The following is an 8,651-nucleotide window of genomic DNA, read 5'->3' as shown; positions in this document are numbered from 1 at the left end:
GGGGGGGGTAGGGAGACTGTAAACCTAGACTCTCAGCCTTCCACCCAGCACTAGCCTGCTCCTGCTGTCAGCCTCCCTCATGATCTCAACTCCGCCCTGACAGGCTCCTCTGTGGAGACTCAGATCTAGGTCCTAGGACTTTGGGGACAAATGTCACGCTGCTGCACGGCTTCTACTCAACCCTGTATTTACCAGGGGGCCTCTGGTGCCTCCATTGTTCCTTGATGGGCTCATAGGTGCCTCCCTCCTGTGGCCTAAGCCCGGGGCTGCCCCACAGCCTCTTGGCCCTTGGTGACCCAAACGCCAGGCCAGCTTGTTTTCCTTCATTCCCTTGAGTCGCACAATGGGGGTTTGGGCCTATTGGAGATCCCCTTTCAAAGAATCCTAAGGCAGCTCCCAGAATCCGTTCCCGAAGGAAAGACACCTCCTTGTCTCCAGTTCTTTGACTGCTGGGCCCGCTGGGGGCCTCCGCCCCTCTCCCAGGTTGTGCTCTTTCCTCAGGGCAATGACTTTTCTTTTTCCCTTCGCATTCCTCTGCCTCCCGACTTGATGCTGTGGAAGTCCACCTCGGTGGCTACAGCAGATGGAGTGGAGGCTGTAAAGAAAGAAAACGCCGAGGGAGTAAATATGTGTCAAGGAACTCATTGTCTGCGCTCCACCTGTTGTTATTCTGGTCCCAATCAACCTGCTCGCCAGGCTGGAGCCAGCGGCCATCTGGAAACACTGCTCTGTTTATAAACTTGGCATGAAGCAGCACTCCCGGGCCCTGACCTCCCACACGAATCTGGAAACAATTAGAGCAAGATGATAGGCAGGCTGGGAGCACTGCTGGGAGGGAAGAAGAGGGAAGGCAGGAGCCTGGGAGTAGGAGGAGGGGAGAATCTGAGGTTGCGGGGGGGGGGGGGGGGGGGGGGGGGGGGGGGGGGGGGGGGGGGGGGGGGGGTGGGGGGGGGGGGGGGGGGGGGGGGGGGGCAGAGCTACGCGGGGGCTCAGCAGAAAATGGGGCCTGGGTTTAGCAAACCTGGCAGGGCCTTGGTTAAGGGTTAATGGTAGTGCAGGGGAATAGGTGGAATTTTTTGAGGAAGGATCACAGAAAGGAACCAAGCAAGGCCTTGGGAGAAGCGAGGTTTAGGGATTTCAGGGACGTTCCAGGGTGGGTGAGATGCAGCTGGCTAGATAGTCAGTCAGAGCTGGGATCCTAGAATTACCCAGGAAACTGTGGGTCCCAGTGGGAACCTGTGGAAACCCAGTGGGAATCCTAGTGGCCAGCCTGCTTGGAGTGTGAGGACAGGGAGGTGGGGGTAGGAGGTTGAGGAAGGTGGGGGCGGCTATTTGGTTAAGATAGTTGGATAGCAGCAGTTGGATAATTAATACCATTCCCCTCCAACCCTCAGCCTTATAGGGTGACCATTCAGTTTTTCGGGAGATGCTCAAGGAACCAAACAGATTAAAGGCAAGAAAGGCTTAAGTGTTGCTTCACTGTGAGCAGTGAGGGCACGATGCTTTCTGCATGAGTAAAGACCCTTTGCTCTGGGGGATAGTACAAGCATCCTTTCTGGTCAGGTTCCTGCTTGGAACTCACTTCAGGAAACCTCGTTTTCACAACAGGACCTTAAGCATGTTGGTTTTTTTTGCTATGGAACTGAGGTGCTTTGAATCACAGAGGGGAGGGATTCTGTGTATTTTCAGGGCCACAAATCAAATCTGTGCTGTGCCAAGTGTGTGGGAACGTATGGACTTGATTTTAGCCTCTAGAAGCCCAAGCATCAGGAAGATGCACGCTCTTCCTCCACTTGAGAAGCTTTTGTGGTCCCTGTCTCTGTCTCTTTGTCTCTCTCTCTCCAGTTCCAAGTTCTCATTTTCATGATGAGCTGGGTTTCTAATTCCTGAAATATTAATCTGTAGGCGTTGCTGGCATGCCGATGATTGGCACTAATTACTGTGCTTCTGGTTAGCCAAATGGTACTTAAGGAAGGAAGCATAGTTTTTGTGAGTCTTGGCTTCTGGGTGCTCAGGAAGACCCTCTGGCCTTGCCTCAGATGCACAAACTTGCAGGTTTCAGCCTGGAACCTTGGCCCACATGCATCTGCACACATCTTTAAAAGACAGCCCAGAGAAAGAAGCGACATCAGCAGTTTACAGACCTTGTCTTCCCGCAGGCTCTGCTTCATGGCTGGATCCTTTCTCACAGCTCTTCTGGGCATTGGCTTCCCATGCATTTTCTTTTTCTGCCTAAACACATTCTTCACAACTTCCTGCTCCAGATAGGCTGGTTACTGAACTCTACCCCAGGAATGTCTAGGGCTGCAGAGCTTGCGACATGTGCTGAAGTGAAAAGAACCAGCCGAGACATGCATGCTCCTGCGCCTGCTCCTGCGTCCCAGGAGAGAGAAAAGTCCTGTAAGCCACTTTCAACTCTTCGATTCATTGAAAATGGATTCATTGGGTCTTTATTATAAAATTTTGTGTTTATTTAACTCTCATAAGCTTATCTCCTTTGTCTTTGTAAGCTGCCTGGGCAGCTAAGGAGCCACATCCTTTTCCCCAGTTAATAAAGCTTAACATTTTCCTCTGTGCTCATAAATATAATTACACCAGGACTCATTTAATTTGTCAAACTTCACCCAAGTTTTTTTTCTTTTTTAAAGATTTATTTATTTATTATCTATACAGTGTTCTGCCTGCAGGCCAGAAAGGGCACAAGATCTCATTGTAGATGGTTGAGAACCATCATGTGGTTGCTGGGAATTGAACTCAGGACCTTTTGAAGAGCAGGAAGTGCATTTAACTAACTCTGAGCTATCTCTCCAGCCCACATCCAAGTTTTTAAAAAGCTACACAACATGTATCATAAACATAATCTTTAGATTAAAAAATTAAAAATTCATTTTGTTCTTTTTTGTCTGAGAAATATCATGTAGGTCTTTCTGTTTTCAGAAAAACAGCAAACAGTGATGAAAACTCTGCGGCAGGTTCTTCCTGGGCTTTGGAAAAACTCTTCCTTCCCCTCCTCTGGATTCTCTTTCCTCTTCTTCCTCCTCTGAAAAAGAAGGAAGCGGAGGAGATGAGCACCACAAAATAAAATAAGCCCTGAACTGAGTCCCTTCATCCTGCTGGATGTATTTGTGATTTCTAGGAACTCTGGAAATGGAGAAAGTGAGCTAAGGGAGTGTCCCTCCTGGGACTCTGCACAGTGCTCTTGGGTCACCACAGCTTCCATTCTGGCTCCCATGGGCCTTTTTGGATTAGGGAGGCGGGGAGCTTTATGAAAGCTGTGGAGTGCAATGCCCTTTCTGTGAGAAACAAATGCAAATGAGCATGCGGTTAATTGGTCATCTACCTTGTTTTAGACCTCTTTCAAACAATTCTATAAAAGTACTACTTCTTTTTCTATGAGGTACATTGGGAACTTTCTTTAATGAAAAACACCGATCTTCGTTTTCAAAGCTTCTTTTTTTCTCCTCTCTCTGAGTCATCTCTAGTAATGCTCAGGACTTCTTCTCTGCGTTCACCTAAATGAAGATTCCTACCTTCTCTGTCCCTACCCATTTGTTACCTTCTGCCTTTGCTTCAGTTCAGTGAGTAAGATCTCTACCCCTTTTGTGTCCCTGCTACACAAATTAAAAATTCAAAAGCAATACTTAAAAAGAAAACAATATCTAGACATAATCTAGAGAATTACCCTTTCTTATTTGCTTCAGAGAATTTCTCTAGAATATATTCTTAGATTAGCATTTTACTTAGATGTTTAGCATAAGACAGATTTTAAAATTTGAATGCCTTTGCAGCTTTTTCATCTGGAATTCTGATAGTACTAAACTGATGAATGGAAAAATAATGACTTTTAATTTTTCTCTTAAGGAATGAACCTTATGTGTATGATATAGATAAATGCTCAAACTTTTTTTTACAGCCAAGCTGTCATTAGAAAGCAATTTATTCCTGTCTTGATCTTGCTTCTTTGGAGATTCTGGAGGGGAGAAGGGTCAAGACCATTTCCAACTATATAATGTGTTCTTGTGTTATATGGACTGTACAGGCTTACTGATTCTTGGATCACTTAGTAATGTATAGATTTACTAATTGATTGCTTTAGAGACTGAGCCCCACTATGTTGTCCAAGCTGGCCAGTCTTCCTGCTTTGCAATTGGAGTGGTATTCCTGAGGCATTTTGCTGCACATAAGACCCCACCATGCTGCCGGGCTTGTCTCAGACTCTTGGATATAGCCTTCCTTCTAATTTACTCTCTGAGTAGCCAGGACATAGGTGTCCTGCTCTGTTTGGAGCAGTGGAGCAACAAGAATTCTGCTCTACACCAGACATGAGAAGAGGGTTGTATTGTTAAGTTTTTGAGGCAAAATGTCATGTGGCCTAGGATGACCTCAAACTTGATTTGTAGGTCATTATGTTCTTGAATTCCTTAATCCTCCTGCCTCTATCTCCTGAGTGCTAGGATTATATGAAGGTGGATTTGGAGGACAAAGTACAGGATCAAGCCCTCTGTGGTAGGTCTGCTCTCATCCTGTTTCAGATACACTTGAAGGTACTCTAGGCCTGTGTGATTATAGTTATTCCCAGAAGGATCCAGTGTCCCATTGCTACAAGTTAGAGTCGTCTACACGGCTCAGACTAAGTGGACAGGCACTTCCTCCTATTTTATTAAATATATGTAGTGACAATGCCTGGGAGCATAACCTGGCACTTTTACAGTGGCCGTAAGATGTGCTTATTGAGCCTTTGTTTTGTGTGATTTGGGCTGCTCTCAAGAGTGACATAACTAGTGCTACTACTAGGAGCAGCAATAGGAGAAGACTTTGGAACAAACAATGTTTTCAGAGGGATTAACAAATGAATATACCAATTCCAAGTCCAGTCCTTAGGAGGTCCTCTATGCCTATTCTGTCTGTATTGGAACACTGTCACTGCTGTGAGAAAAGTTCAAGCTAACACATTGGAGAAAGAGGCCACTTAGGGCCTAATAGAGCCATCTTCAACAGTTGAGTTCCTACTGATCTGCAGGAAGGCTGTTGAGAAAGTCCAGATGGTATCAACTGAGCTTCTTGTGGTACCAGCTTCCTGGTGAAAGTATAGACTTTTTGGGGCTTGTGGGAAGAGGAATATGAATCCAGCAATATGGCTATTCTGACTACATACAGACACACCTTTAATCCCAGAAGTAAGCAGATTTCTGAGTTCAAGGCCAGTCTGGTCTAGAGCAAGTTTTAGGTTAGGAAAAGTCTAGGTTCAGGTGTGGTGCTACAATCTTGCAATCCCAGCACTTGAGAGACAGAGGCATGCAGATCTCTGAGTTCTAGAAGTGTTGTTCAGGCGGTTTGGTTGAGAGTGAGTTGAGAGGCAGTACAGTGCAGTTGAGTTTGTGGCTGTCCAATTTGTGGAATTCAGGGGTAGTTTTATGGAGAGAGGTTAAATAGAGTATAAGCTAGACACAAGTAAAGACCGAATAAACCAGAGAAAGAGAAAGAGACAGAAGATTAGGACAGATTCCTAGAGTTAGTTTGAGGCCAACAGAGCTATTCAGTGAAAAACTGAGAGAAGCCAATTTGAATCAGTCAGGAAGGAGAGAACTTTGAGCCAGAACAGCTGAGTTGAACCAGCCATCCAGAGTTCAGAAAGAACTAGAAAGGGTGAGCTTTCAGCAGTAAGTCTCAAAAATTGAAAACATTCTAGGCCTATCCATCTGTCTATTTATCTAAGCCTAGACTGGATTGTATGGAGGCTAGGAACTGGTCTAGGTTAACAGAAGGCAGTAAGTCTCTGAGACAATAATTACATCAGAAAAATAAAAGTTAATTTTACACCCCCCGCCCCCCTTTACTGCTATGTCTTTTTCCTTTATTATAGGTTCACACCTACAGGATAGTGTCTCTCTCCCACATGGCCACGGACTTCGCTCTGGCTGGTAAAACATGGACAGAGGGGATGAAAGGTCCTGTTCAGTACCTGGACCCCATACACCCTCATCCTTTGACAAACTGAAGCAAACCAAGAGGAAGCAGAATTACATAAACTAGATGTTCAGGTTCCTCAATGAATTTAGAAACCCAGCAATGCCTCAGGGTCACCCAGCCACTCAGAGCTGAAAAACATCTTGGGGAGAAAGGGCTTTTACTAGGCTTATAGGTTACACAGTCCATTAGGGAATGCCATGGCCAGAACCTAGGAAGAGGAAGATTGCTTCCTGGCTTGCTCCCCATGGCTGCTCAGTTTTCTCTCTCTCTTTCTTTCTTTCTTTTCTTCTTCCTGTCTCTTTCTAAATATTCAAGTCATAATTACAAGTTAATCACTAAAATTACAGAATATAACATGCTATTTTTTTTAATTAAAAATAGATTTATACACACACACACACACACACACGTATGTATATTATGGCTTTTTTCTCCCTCTGATTCTTCCAGTTCCTGCCCACCTCATCTTCCCTCCCATCTGGATCCACTCTCTTTCTGTTTCTCATTGGAAAACAAACAGGCTTCTAAAGGATAATAATAATAATAATATATAATAAGATAAAATAAAAACTAACACATCAGAATTGGACAAAACAAGCAGTCTGTGGGACAACACTATGTTCCATGTGGGCCTCATGTGATACCTGAAAATAGCAGTAGATTTCTTTCCTTGGGAGTCTATGCTGGGTCCTGCCTTTATGCACATTTTGTGTTAGCCTTTGCAGAACCTGCCTTCTATGTTTCAGCAACAAAATATAGGGGAAGAGACAAGAGCTGTAGATCTGTGTGCAATCTTTGTACAGGCCTTGTTACTTTTCTTAAGAGAAAGTCTGCTTTCATTAACAGACCCCGTCCTGTAGCTAGCCTCTGCCTCACATAGCTGGCATCAGTCTGAGCACATTTAGGATGGTCGCATCTTTAGTCTGCATTTCATTCTGATAGTTGTGATCCAGGGAAGGAGGCTTAAGAAGTCTGAGTGCTCCATCCACATCACAAAACCAGGACAAGAATCATCTTCTGTATTGACCAGTACTTTCTTCCACATGATGCTTCAGGACTCACTTGTGGCTTATGATCGTCTGAGTTCAAATCTTGGTACTTATTACTGAACAGGGGGATTCTTACAACATGGGATTCATGTTCTCATGGTAATGATCTGCACCTGATTAGACCAATAAAATATGTTCCTTTGCTTTAAACATGGCTAGGCTTGAGGAAAGAACATCTCAGGAAGGACAAGGGGTTGAGGGAACTACAGGGTGGCTGGCAGTTTTAAGTAGAGTGAGCAGGGTGGAACTCTCTGCAATGGTGACACTGAAAAAATGAGCAGAAGGAGAAACAGGAGTACCTGTGTAAGAGCAGAGTGCTGGGAAGACAGGACACTCTGTAGAGATATTGCCTGCTAAGAATTTGATGGAACACAGACAGCCAATCTCTCCCACACAGCATTCTGCCTTCTGTTAGACCCCAGTGAACGCTACCACTTTAATGATATGGAAGACCAGGACCAACGTCTGTCTCTAGCAGGAGACTGGAAAAGCAATCTATCTGTCCATCAGCCCCAACAGTAATACTGATCTTTCTACCCAAAATTTCCCCTTTGGACACAGACAAGCAGTATTCAATCTTTGGTTACTTTTATGTTTGAGAGTGTCTTGCTAGCAGTCTAAGCTGACCTCTTTCTCAAGAGTCTCGTTTTTCTCCCTCTCCAGGGCTGGGGTGTACACTGCCACATTAGGCCAAACATAACATCCTAAGTACTTCCTAATACCTGTAAGATAGACACAGGCCTAGACTTCTGGATAATCATGCAATCTATCACATTGTAGAATCTGCTTATACAAATATGGCGGAGGTAACAATATGACCATCAAATTATCTGGGAATTGGGAAAGAAGGGTCATTTCCTCAGTAGCCCTCCCCTGGCTTCTGTCTATTAACTGGGACCAGTGTACTCTAAGTGGTATCTGGCATATAATGTCAATTCAGTGTCTGTCTGTCTTCAATATTCACCTGTTACACTCATGACCATTTGAATCCGTGTTCTTGGCTCAGTTCTTTTCACTGGCATTTGTTTAATTTCTTTTGTCTTTAGACAGTATTTGGGTGGTTTCAAGCAAATCCACACAGAACTATTAAAAATAAAATTAGAAGAGATCAGCTAGAGAAAGAGATAAGTGATTTTACTAAAGGGATCAGTGTTGAAAGCCTCCCCAGCTCACCTTCAGTAAGCCAGGGACATGTCATCCATTACTACCAGCCAAAACATGACACATTTCTACTGTGTCCATGAGTAGCATATTCTCCCTATGCGCATGTGCTATACCCCTTTATAAAATGCCAGTGCCCTCACAGGCCACCCTCTTTTGTCCCTTCCATGCTTGCTCAGACAGACTGAAGCAAACAACCGAGGCACAGCATATCTTGGAGGAGACCCAGCTGGGGAGATTTGGGATGATTAGAGGTTTGAACAGATCTTACCACGGTTCCTTAGATCTAATCGAAAATTACCATGTGATCCAGCAAATCTGTTCATAGTGATATTCTTGGAAGAACTGCAAAACATAATTTGCAAAGGTAAGCTGATCTTGCTCTCCTGTGAGGCCTGTTGCATGGTATGGCTTTGTGGTGTGCTTTTTGCTTTCAATATACAAATCTTAAATTGGTTTCATCTCTAGCCT

Source organism: Acomys russatus, chromosome 8 (assembly GCF_903995435.1).
Source record: "Acomys russatus chromosome 8, mAcoRus1.1, whole genome shotgun sequence".
NCBI lineage: Eukaryota > Metazoa > Chordata > Mammalia > Rodentia > Muridae > Acomys > Acomys russatus.
This window is presented reverse-complemented; position numbering follows the sequence as displayed.